This window comes from Arachis hypogaea, chromosome 17 (assembly GCF_003086295.3).
Source record: "Arachis hypogaea cultivar Tifrunner chromosome 17, arahy.Tifrunner.gnm2.J5K5, whole genome shotgun sequence".
Classification (NCBI taxonomy): Eukaryota; Viridiplantae; Streptophyta; class Magnoliopsida; order Fabales; family Fabaceae; genus Arachis; species Arachis hypogaea.
The window spans coordinates 17,382,400-17,393,457 of record NC_092052.1 but is presented as its reverse complement, the minus strand read 5'-3'; the positions used below and the strand labels follow the sequence as shown (position 1 = coordinate 17,393,457).

The window sequence follows — 11,058 nt, the reverse complement described above, 5'->3', positions numbered from 1 at the left end:
TACAAAGCCTCATTAAACATATCATCAAAATTTCTAGCCATATGGAGAAAATGTAATTTTAGTTCTCTGTCGAGGTGAGAAACAAGAGTTGAAGTGGAGTTGTGGAGTCATTGATAGTTGATATTTATAAATGTGTTTGCAATAAGTACCTTAACGGCTAGTTTTGTAACGGCTAGTTTTGCAACGGCTACTTAACGGCTAGTTTTGCAACGGTCACTTTCATGAACAATAACGACACAATAATATTGACTAATTTAAAAACTTACATCAGAAATAAATAAAACAAACTACATCACATACTAGTAATATGCAATAAATAAATAAAAACATACTACATAACTCTACAAATACAAGGAACTATTAAGTAAACCACTTTGGCCATTATTTTCTCACATGCAATCTCATGAAGAGCTCGTCGTTTCTCACTCATTGTAGACGTGTCAGCATTAAGTATTTGCATATCCATTTCCCTTTCTTTTGCTTTTATCTCCATTTCTTTAATATACCTCTGAGTTTGTAATTCTTGTTCTTTCATTGCCGCTTGAATTTGTAACTCCTTCTCTTTGATTGCCATCATCTTTGCTCTATGTTCCTTTTCCTCTTCTCTTTCTTTTTCCCTTTCCATTAGTTCCTTTTCTCTAACATTCTTAATATCTTCCATGAGAGATAATTTTTTGACAACCGATGATTTTCTTTCGCTAAAATCTTCAGACATCTGTGCTTTTCCCTTACCTCTTCGCTTGCTCTTCTTTGATCCTTGTTGGCGAACGGGAGAGTCCACACCGGGTTCGTCAGCCAACGGTGTTTCTGGGTTTGATGAGGATGAGTATGCTCCAGTTGCACTAACCTTGGTTCTCTTTGAGCCGCCACTCTGTGTAGGTAGTTGGCTTCTCCATTTTTGCTCCAAGCGAAGCATGTTCCAATGCCTCTCAAAAGTGAACTTTTGACCATAATTTGTGGAATAAAGTTTATAAGCCAACTCCTTTATATCATCAGCGTTCGAACCACTCCTTATGTTTCGACTAGCTTGATCGTAGCAACCAGCAAATTGTGCAACAGCCTTGTTGATCTTATACCATCGTTTCTTACATGCAACTACCCCCTTGTCATGTCGGGGCAAAATTCTACACAGTAGCTATGAATTCGACTCCAAAATGTTTCTCCCTTTTGATCGGTACCAACTACAGGGTCAGTTGAAACATTTAACCATCCACTGATCAGCATCTCATCCTCTTTCCAATTCCAGTGTTGAATACTATCTTGCCTCCGATCTTCAATATCATCATCATTAAGGTCGATATCATCTAATCCACGAGGGTTGGCAAAATCTGAATATTGTGAATTTGGACTAGATTGTATAGGAGTCTGAGAGGATGGGTTAGAAGAGCCACCAACACCAGATGAGTTATGTCTTGATGCACTGAATTGAGTTGGAAACGGCAAGGAAGTTGGAGTAACATTTCCGATAGAGGGGTTAAATATGGACAAAAATGGAAAATGGGGTGTTTGTGAATTTTGATTTTGCGGTTGGAATATAGGAAACTGATTATTATTAGGAGCTTGAAAATTGAAATTAGAAAGATTTTGTGAATTTGGATTTTGAAATGAATTTGGTAGTGTGAAGTTTTGATTTGGAACTTGAGAGTTTGAGGTTTGAGATTGTTGGGTATTTGGAATTTGAGGAAAGTTTTGTAAGTAATTGAAGAAAGAGTTGAGTTGGTTTGGATCCATTTTTTCGAACAAAAAATAATAGTAGCAGAACTTTGATTTCGTAAACTTGGAAGAAGATAAAGAAGAGTAGTAGATAATGTGAGAATAGAAGTGTATCTAAGTGGTATATATAGAGTAACAAAATATTAATTTATTAATAATAACGGTAACATAATAACGACTAGTTTTGCAACAGATAATTTTACAACGGCTAGTTTTACAACGGCTAATTTAATATAATAATATAAATAATATTTAATATTGATTATTATATAAATAATTAATATAAATTATTAATTAAATAAATAATTAATTATTTAATCTAATTAATTATTATAATTATTAATAAATTAATTATAATTTAATTACTTAATTAATTATTATTTAAATAATTAATATAAACTATTAATTAAATAAAATTATAATTATTTAATTTAATTAACTATTATAATTATTATTAAATTTAGTTTTATTTAATTATTTAATATAATTATTTATTATAATTTAATTATTTAATATAATTATTTATTATAATTTAATTATTTAATATAATTATTTATTTAATTATAATTTTATATGTATTTATTTAAAAGGTAACTTGCCATGTGGCAAGTTACCATTGGTTATGTTTGAGTCCCTGCTCAGAGGGACTCTTCTGCCTTGGCCTCCGTGAAGGAACTCATCTCTCTCCTTCTCCAACGGTAAATTCCACCATGTGTCAGGAAAAAGTGCAATGAGGACCACCCATTGGAGCTGCTCTTATGCTAGTTGAAATTCCCGACGAAGCTCGTCAGTTTTACTACAATAATTATGCTAATATGTTGGTTTTCAAATCAAAGATAAAGAGAACTAAGTTGAAGAAGAATGAAAAGACGGCTATTAACCAAGGTGACGTATGTGGTGAATAAAGTGAAACCGTGGCTAAGGTGGCTAAGTCAGAAGAGCCAATTCGAGAACAACACATGGCTTAAATGGGGTAGAAGACCAAATCTATTGACTTTGCTAACTACGGTGAATACGCTAATGGAGGCATGGTAAATGTTTTCGACGCTAAACTATACTAATTAACAAATAAATTAGTGAATGATGTAAATGAACTATGTAGTTGATTTTTTTAAAACAGATAATGGGATTATCAAATATAATTTGTGTAGTTGGCTTTTTTAAATGTCAAACACGCCTATTGTTGAAAGATGGGGAGAATAGAAACAGAAATTGAAAGGAAAAATTAAAAGTTTCCTAAATCTATGAGCCAAATGAACAAACCTTCGAAGCACTCAGAAAAATTAGGGTTCAATTTGAAGTTGGGCTTTTAGTTGTGGGAGGTGGGCGAAGGCCATCTTCGACGCCCGCTTCTGGAAGTGGATTCACTGAGGAAGGTTTAGACGAAGGATAGAGTCGTTGATCGAGGCGACGCTACCTGACAGCAACATTAGAATCTACCTTTTACCAGAGTCAAGTGATTCCAAAGAGCAGAATCAGAATATTCACCGGCGACTTGGAGAGAAGAGTGGAACCCTAGACTTTGCTCCATTGTCGCCTCTCCTCTCTCTCCTTCCCTCCCGATCTCTGTCTCTCTCTCTCACAAGGCTGGAAACCCTGAACCCTGGCATCCGTAGCTGGCTCTGTGCCTCCCCTAGTGTCCTCCATCTCTTTTCCTATGTGTCGTTGTTATTCTGAATCGGTGGACTCTGGCTCCTATTCGTTCTTCTTGTATGCTCTAATTTTGGTGAGTTTTTTTGTTCTAAATCTGATGAATATGCAGTTGTTCTGAATTTGCTGAGATGGTTTTGTGTCAATCGGCTTTGTTAGGCATATGATACTCTGATTTTGTTCCAAACAAACTACACATACATGCTCAATTTGAATTTCCTAAACTAAATAAATACAACTGAAAATTAAAAAGAGTTATAATGCTCAAGATCAAGATGATCCCTATAATCAATCACCCAAAAAATTGTTTCTTACCGGCGCCTTTTGACTCTGCATCCTACAAATAAGTGATTGGAACAAAACTAGATGTTTCTGACTATACATATAATAGATAGAAGATTTAATCACTGCCAAATTCTTGATATCTCCATTTAGAAAAATTAAATGACAAACCTTATGCATTTGAAAACAAAAACAGTGTGCGTTAAGTACAAACGATTTGTACCAAAGTGATTTTATATCATTTTTTAGCAATTCTCCTCCGCTCACCCTTTACCAAAAAATCAATTTTTTCATTGTAATGTCAAAAACCAAGGACTCAATCAATTTATATGGAACAAAAGTCACATAGGACATTCTTGAATCATATATGAATAGTGAACCATTATAGTTGGCACTTAGCAGAAAGATTTTTTTGTTCTGAAATTTTAGAAATATTTGTCCTTTTAGCTCTCTTGAAGATTACAGAACATGAAAATCAAAAAGAAAAAAATATTACCTACACTTCCTATTTTTTTTTTATTGACGATATACAGATAAAAGTTAAATATAAAGGGAAGAAAGGAATAAGAGAAGATACAAGGAAAGAAAATTGTGGACAATATTGATGTTGGAAGAATGAAGTACAAGAAGATAACTACCATATATTTTTTCTTTTATTATTTGTTTGCAAATGAAGATTATTCATTTTAGAGTCCTATTAATATGTTACGGAAAAAAAATCCTATCAAATGAGGCACCCTAATTGCCAGAAAACATAGCTTCCATTGATAATGATATTAATGCGAGTTAAATGAGGCACCTAAATTGCCACCTTTTTGCCACCAATGAAAAATCACAAGATAGAGTCATTTCTATAATTTGAGTTACTATCACACCCTACCCCTGCATGCAACCTCCTATCATAATTATGTGTGATTAGTTTAGCCGAGACTTAGAATAATTTTAGTGAAAATTTAAGCGAAGATATAGATATTAGGGCACCATATATATTTGTTTAAAAATGTTAGTTTCAGCTGAAATATTATCATTATGATTTTTAAGAATGAATTGTATGAAATATTAAGTACATATAGGACTCTAGTTTAAATTCAAAAAAGTATAACAATGTGCAATGAAAAAGGAATATACCTTTTGTATAAAAAATAAAATTTGCTGTGTATATTAGCATTTGTAATTGAAATTTGATCTAATGTGTTTTTTTTTCTTTTGCATTGTGGCAAGTTTATTTGTAAAACGGAGTAGCGACATCGTATTTTTGGTGTCTGCTTCTAAAAGTAGAGAATTTATGACGAGGGTTGTTACCCCGAATCAAGTGTGACCTTCGGAAGAAGCCGGGCATAGCAAGTAGGGGAGGGATTTGTGCAGGTAATGGCGTTGTATTTTGGGACTGCCATCGAAGTCGGTCATCGGTGGGTAGGAAGTCTTGCATATCGGGTAAGAATTCTGGTCATAGAATTCAACTTTGTTTTTGGTCAATTTGAGACAAATGAAATTGAACATTTAATTAAGAGAATATAAAAGATCATACGAATCACAAAAGAAAGCTCTATTGCAGAGGTGTGGATGAAAAATGGGAGTCTTACACAAGTGTTTTGGTAGTAAGTGTTTTGTTTTGTTCTGTTTATTTACAGGATGGTAAAAATTTGTCTTGAACCGTTTCTAAAAATAATTTTTTTTTTAGATTTCTTTAAAATAAAAACAAAATGATTTTCCTTCCGAAATACTTTTAATTTGTACCTTTTCTTTAACAATTTTCGTCATTAAATTTTACAAGTCACATATTCTAGCATTTGCAACTTTTGAACTCCCACGAAATGGAGTTATTGGAATAAAAAATCTAGAATTATCTTTTTCATTCAAGGCCAGATGTGGTCAAATTTTTTGTCTTAAAGTGACATGTTTCATTCTCATTCTGTTTTGTATGGTGATCGTTCTCTATACAGGTCTTACATTTTGAAGTGATAAGTTTTAGGGGTTAATATTTAACACTTTATTTCTATTATTACGAATTGATGATTGTAGGTGAATATTAGAAGTATTGATAAAGCTATAAGTGATGTTTGGCATATTTATGTATGAGTTATAAAGGATTGAAAATATCCTATTTCTTCCTCTAATGTGATTCAGGCACATTAGGTCTTGGCTCAAAGTTGCATTCATGCATTGGCAAGTTTAGGTCCAGGTAGCGTGACAAATGATGTGAATGCATGTCCTATTAGTTTTTAACTATGAACTACATTATAATAAGCGGAGCATTTGCATTGGCCAAAAGTGATGTCCCAAAAAATTTGTAAAAAAATTTAATAGTACTTTTTATTTGATGTAATAATCAATTTAATTGGCTAAAGTTTTTAATTACAACACAGTCACAATTATGGACTTTGGTTAATGCCTAATTGTATAGCAATTGTCTCCATTTAAGTTAATTCTGTAACCGACTATGTATATGACATGCTTTGTTCTTGACTGGCTTCATTATTTTTTACCCCAGGAATGTGTGATAGTGAGTCGGATTTGGACGATGGTAGCACGTCAGAGTTGTTAGGCCAATGGACTGATGGTTGGAGCACCAATTCAGGTGATGAAGATGAGTCGAACAGGTCAGAGGAACCGCAGACTGAGGAAGGTGATTGTGGCCCAGTCGATCCTGTGATGGTGGTGGAAGTGACGTAGATGCCTCAACAGAGGATCATGGGAACTCCGAGAATACCATGGGTGAACAATTCAGCGGTCTAGTGCGGTGAATGCTTCTTTGTTGTTGTCTGTAGAGTTTAACGGGGTTGAAGATGCGTATGCTAGTTATGTGGCGTATGCAAAGGGTATTGGTTTTGTGGTGCAAAAGAGAGATTCTATTAAAGACGAGCAAGGGAATATTGTGAGGAAGTTTTTCTACTGTAATCAACAAGGGCTGTGTGAAAAGAAGCACTATGAGAGGGTTGACTAAAAAAGGCCCCATAAACTGGAGACGAGAACAAATTGCAATGGCAAGCTTGTTGTGTTTCTAGACAAAAGTTGTGGAAAGTGGCGGACAAAGACATTGGTTGAGGATCATAATCACGACTTGGCGTCTCCAGAGTTCACTAATGTAATGGCACTGCATAGGAAGATCACAGAGGGGCACAAATCGTATATACACAGCATGCATGAAGCCGGGTTCCAGACAACTCAAATCATGGTCTTCTTTGCCCATATGTGTGGTGGATATCACAATCTTAACTTTATAAGTAAGAACATGTATAATTATATTTATGGAGTTAGGCAATCAAGATCGTGAAGGGAGCTGCAACCGCAACAATAAGCTACTTGAAGGGCAAGACTGAGTTGGATCCTATAGCAATTGTGCAATACTCGTATTGCGCTGAGAAGCACCTTGGTCACATGTTTTGCTCAGATGGTCACATGCAGCATGACTATAAATGTTTTGGTGACGTGTTGGCATTTGACTCGACATACAGAAAAAACTTATATAATAGACCTCTTGTAATATTTTTAGGCACCAACCACCACAGACAGACAATTATTTTTGGGTTTGGTTTGCTAGAGGACAAGAAGATTCCGTCCTACAAATGGTTGCTAAGTAGCTTCTTGGAGGTAATGAGGCAGAAGGAGCTGAAAGTAGTTGTCACAGACGGTGATGAATCCATGCGAGAGGCCATTAGAAGTGAATTTTCGAACGCGACACATAAACTATGCACCTGGCATCTTGCTTGAAATGCTGTTGTGAATATCAAGGACAAAGATTTTTGTGCTACATTTTAAATCGTTGTGTATGGTAACTTTGATGTGGACGAGTTTGACAATTATTGAGTGGAGATGGTCACGTTATTCTGCCTAGAGGACAACGATTGGGTTGCAAAAACATACAAAAAGAGAGATATATAGGCAAATGCTTACTTGGGTGGGAAGTTTTGTGCCGGCATTCGAAATATTTCTCAATGCGAGGGTATTAATTCATCACTGAAGAAATTTATCAAGTCTGGGAATTGCTTACTTGAGTTGTTTGAGAACCTGGATCGAGTAGTTAAGGATTACCGGAATAACGAATTCATTGCAGATTACAAGACTCTTTACTCAAATCCGGTGATAACTACGGGTCTCAAAAGCTTAGAAAGATCTGTGAGCAAGTTGTACACGAGGGAGATATTCTACGAGGTGCAAAAATAGATTGAGGGGGTTTAGGCATTGTATACGGTGTTCTTGGATAGAAGTTGTGATAAGTATGCATGTTCTTATAAGTTGTGGGAGAGATTAGGGATCCATTGTTGCCATATATTTTGTGTCCTAAAAGAGCTAGAGAAGGAAGAGCTACCGAGCCGATTGGTGCTTTGTAGGTGGTGCAAAGATGCCAAAGTAGCCGGCAGCAACAGTAAGGATGCGGCATTGGATCCCACAGAAGGATTTCGCGTTAGATACGACGCATTGTGAAGTGCTTGCCTGTTAATGTGTTTTCTAGCTGCGCAAGCCAAGGAAACATATGACATTGCCATGACGAAAGTTGTCAGAATGTCGAGGAAGTTTGAATCTCTTCCTATCATCGGACAGAGGGGTCGTTGCGTTCAATTAGGGGCAAAGAAAACCCACATTCTTGGTCCAAAGGTTATCAGGTCGAAGGGTGCACCTCGCGGGAGAATGAATAGCAATAACAGGAGGTGTTGTAAGTGGTACCTCGGATTCGGCCATGACCGAAGAAATTGCACTGCCACAGACGACGATATCGATGATGAGGTTTGTATGTGTTGGTTGATTCCTAGGATTATCGTGTGTCGTATTTGCCACATGTGGTAATGCTTCACGTTCGTAGTTGTTACTTATTTGATGATATTTGTTGTGCATTAATGTTCTAAACTTCAGTACTTGATTCAACTGACGGGCCAAGTATCATTTTGCAGGATGGTGGACCCAGCCAGAGGCAAGTTCATTCTACCGGGAAGATTTCACGGAGAAATTAGTTGCATGGACGTGACTACTTGTGAATGAGGGTTTTAGCCAATTATGATAAATTTACATCTTTTTAGTGTGCTTATCCACTTTTATGATTTTAGTTGTTTTGCCATATTAGACAATGTTATGGTAGGTTAATGTGCTTTGAAAAAGGTTCTGAAGTGATGTGTTACTTATGAATGGGACTTCTTTGAATTAATACTGTTGGTGCTGAGTGCAAGTAATTTATTTCATTCATGTTGTGGTTCCTTTATTGTGATGTTCGATGTTTTTAAGGCAAAGTATTGTAGACAATATTAATGTTTTAATCATGTTCTACTGGGACACAAGGAGTGTGATGGAGAGGGGTGGGTATAGTTCACTGCCACATGAGAGGATGCATATGCCCAAGGGAGACTTATGGTTCATTAATATTATGTTGTGTATTTCGGACAATGTTGTGTTCATATTAAACTAGCATTGGAGCACCTGAGATTGTGCTATGTAGCGTGATATTTTTTATACCTACTTTTTTTTTGTCATTGTACCACCTAATTCACAAATGGACTTTCTACAATCTACCAAAACTTGTTTCAAGTGAGGCCATTTATCAAATGATAAATGAGGTACACTTCAGGTATCAGAGCAATATTTTAGCATGGGAGGCTAACATTTTGTATTTACATATCTATTCTAGTATATTCTATGAACATAACTGAAGGCCATGACATTAGTATTCTAAATAAAGTCATAATAGTAGTTAAAAGAAAATTTGTCCAACAGTAGAGCATCCACATAACATAATAAGTATCACATGATCAGCAGCACAAACATAACAGTGTTAATCTCCAAATTGGAGAGACAACTCATTTTACAAAATAATGCTTTTAGAAAAGTCATAGTAGGGAACAAAGTTTGTCTGCCTCAAACAAAAGAAATGGTTTCTTCGGCTAAGTATACCCCAAGGTTGATATCAAGGATCGGCTAAGAAACTCTCCCAGTATTTCAAAGTTGCTTCAATGATTTCCATTCTGTTATCGTTGTGATACTTTAGTACCATGTCGATTGCAAGGCACATTTGGCTGTAGTCGGTGACCAAATAAAATTTCTGGTACAACGTCAACACACTTGTGAGTTATTACAACGACAAGTGCAATGTTAGTTCAAATGAAAGTTCATACCTTCTATGCAATGTGATCTAATTTATAAGGGTTTATGAAACTTCAATCCAGATTATATCTCAACACCGTAGTCATAGAACAAGTGGTACATGATCATCCACTGTTCTACAAACACGCCACTGTCATTGTTGTACGGGTTCATGGTCGCGGTCCGAAAAAAAGTTATAACATCAGCCCAATCAGCTTCCAAGTTTTTTTAACCAATGCAAATATGGTAATAGTTGCAATCAAGGAATAACATTTGTTTCGAGTTTATGTATAAATCAGTCACCTTTGTGGAAGTTGTTGAACAATGTTAGACTCCTTAATCTCAAACTCACTACATTCAATTTTGTCCATATTTGCATTAGCACACCAAGAACGGTCCTCCAAAAGGTCATCCAAAAAGATTGTCTGTGGCACAATAACAGTTGCATTCTTGTTAGCCATGTCCGTTATATCACTAGAATATATTGGAGATTTGAAAATCACATAGAAAGACTAGCATGGTCCCGAATTAAAGTATTCACACACTTATCACAGACACAACGATCATTGCTGGCTGAATAAATTTTGTTGCAAATACAGTGTACTGTTTAACATTTTATAATATTCACAACAACAAATATCCAATGATGAATGTAGAGCACATAATACATAGCAGAATCCTGTCATCGTACACATTCCCAACCATGGCAAGGCTAGGCATACAACACAACACTGCATAACTAGCAGCTATGCTCGACCCAAGCAGACTTTTATTGCCAAAGAATAATGACAAACATGTAGCAAAACATACATATCTTTTCAGAAACATGTTCATCATAATAAATATGCAGCTAAGGATATTTGGACATTTTGGAATAACAACATTACCAATTTCCTGAGTGAGTCAAGATAAACCAGCTAATTTCGTGATAGGTCGACAATAATAAAAACCAATGGTTATTGCACCACATGGGGCAATAAATCTGCCTCATATTAGAGGAAATAAAATGTGTATTCAGTTATTAACTAAGGTCATATAGATGTAGCACGCACAATTAAAAGCATGTGTAAATACCTTTAGGAATTCATCAGCGTAACCCATGAAGTTCTTTCTTATGGCAGAAATGGTTGCCTTCGGTAATGGGCCTCGCCCTGTCCCTATTTTCTATAGATTGAAACTGTTACCACACAGTCAGAGTGTTAGGTAGTTAAAACCCTCATTTATTACAGTCATTTGACAGTTTTGGCTTTAAGCTTATCGAATAGCTCCAATGTAAAACAAATTAAACAGTTAGATCACTAACCGCAAAGGTCGTCGGCAGGTACCATTGCAGCCTCATGGAGT

General features: G+C 35.7%; 1 long non-coding RNA gene across 1 annotated transcript; it reads left to right on the top strand.

Moving 5' to 3' along the window:
- The first annotated feature begins 2,890 nt into the window (after positions 1-2,890).
- On the top strand, positions 2,891-9,034 carry LOC112767419 (uncharacterized). Its single transcript, XR_003184899.2, has 4 exons — positions 2,891-3,439; positions 4,867-5,079; positions 6,137-8,370; positions 8,535-9,034. It is a non-coding gene; the product is annotated as an uncharacterized lncRNA (long non-coding RNA).
- Positions 9,035-11,058: the final 2,024 nt, after the last annotated feature.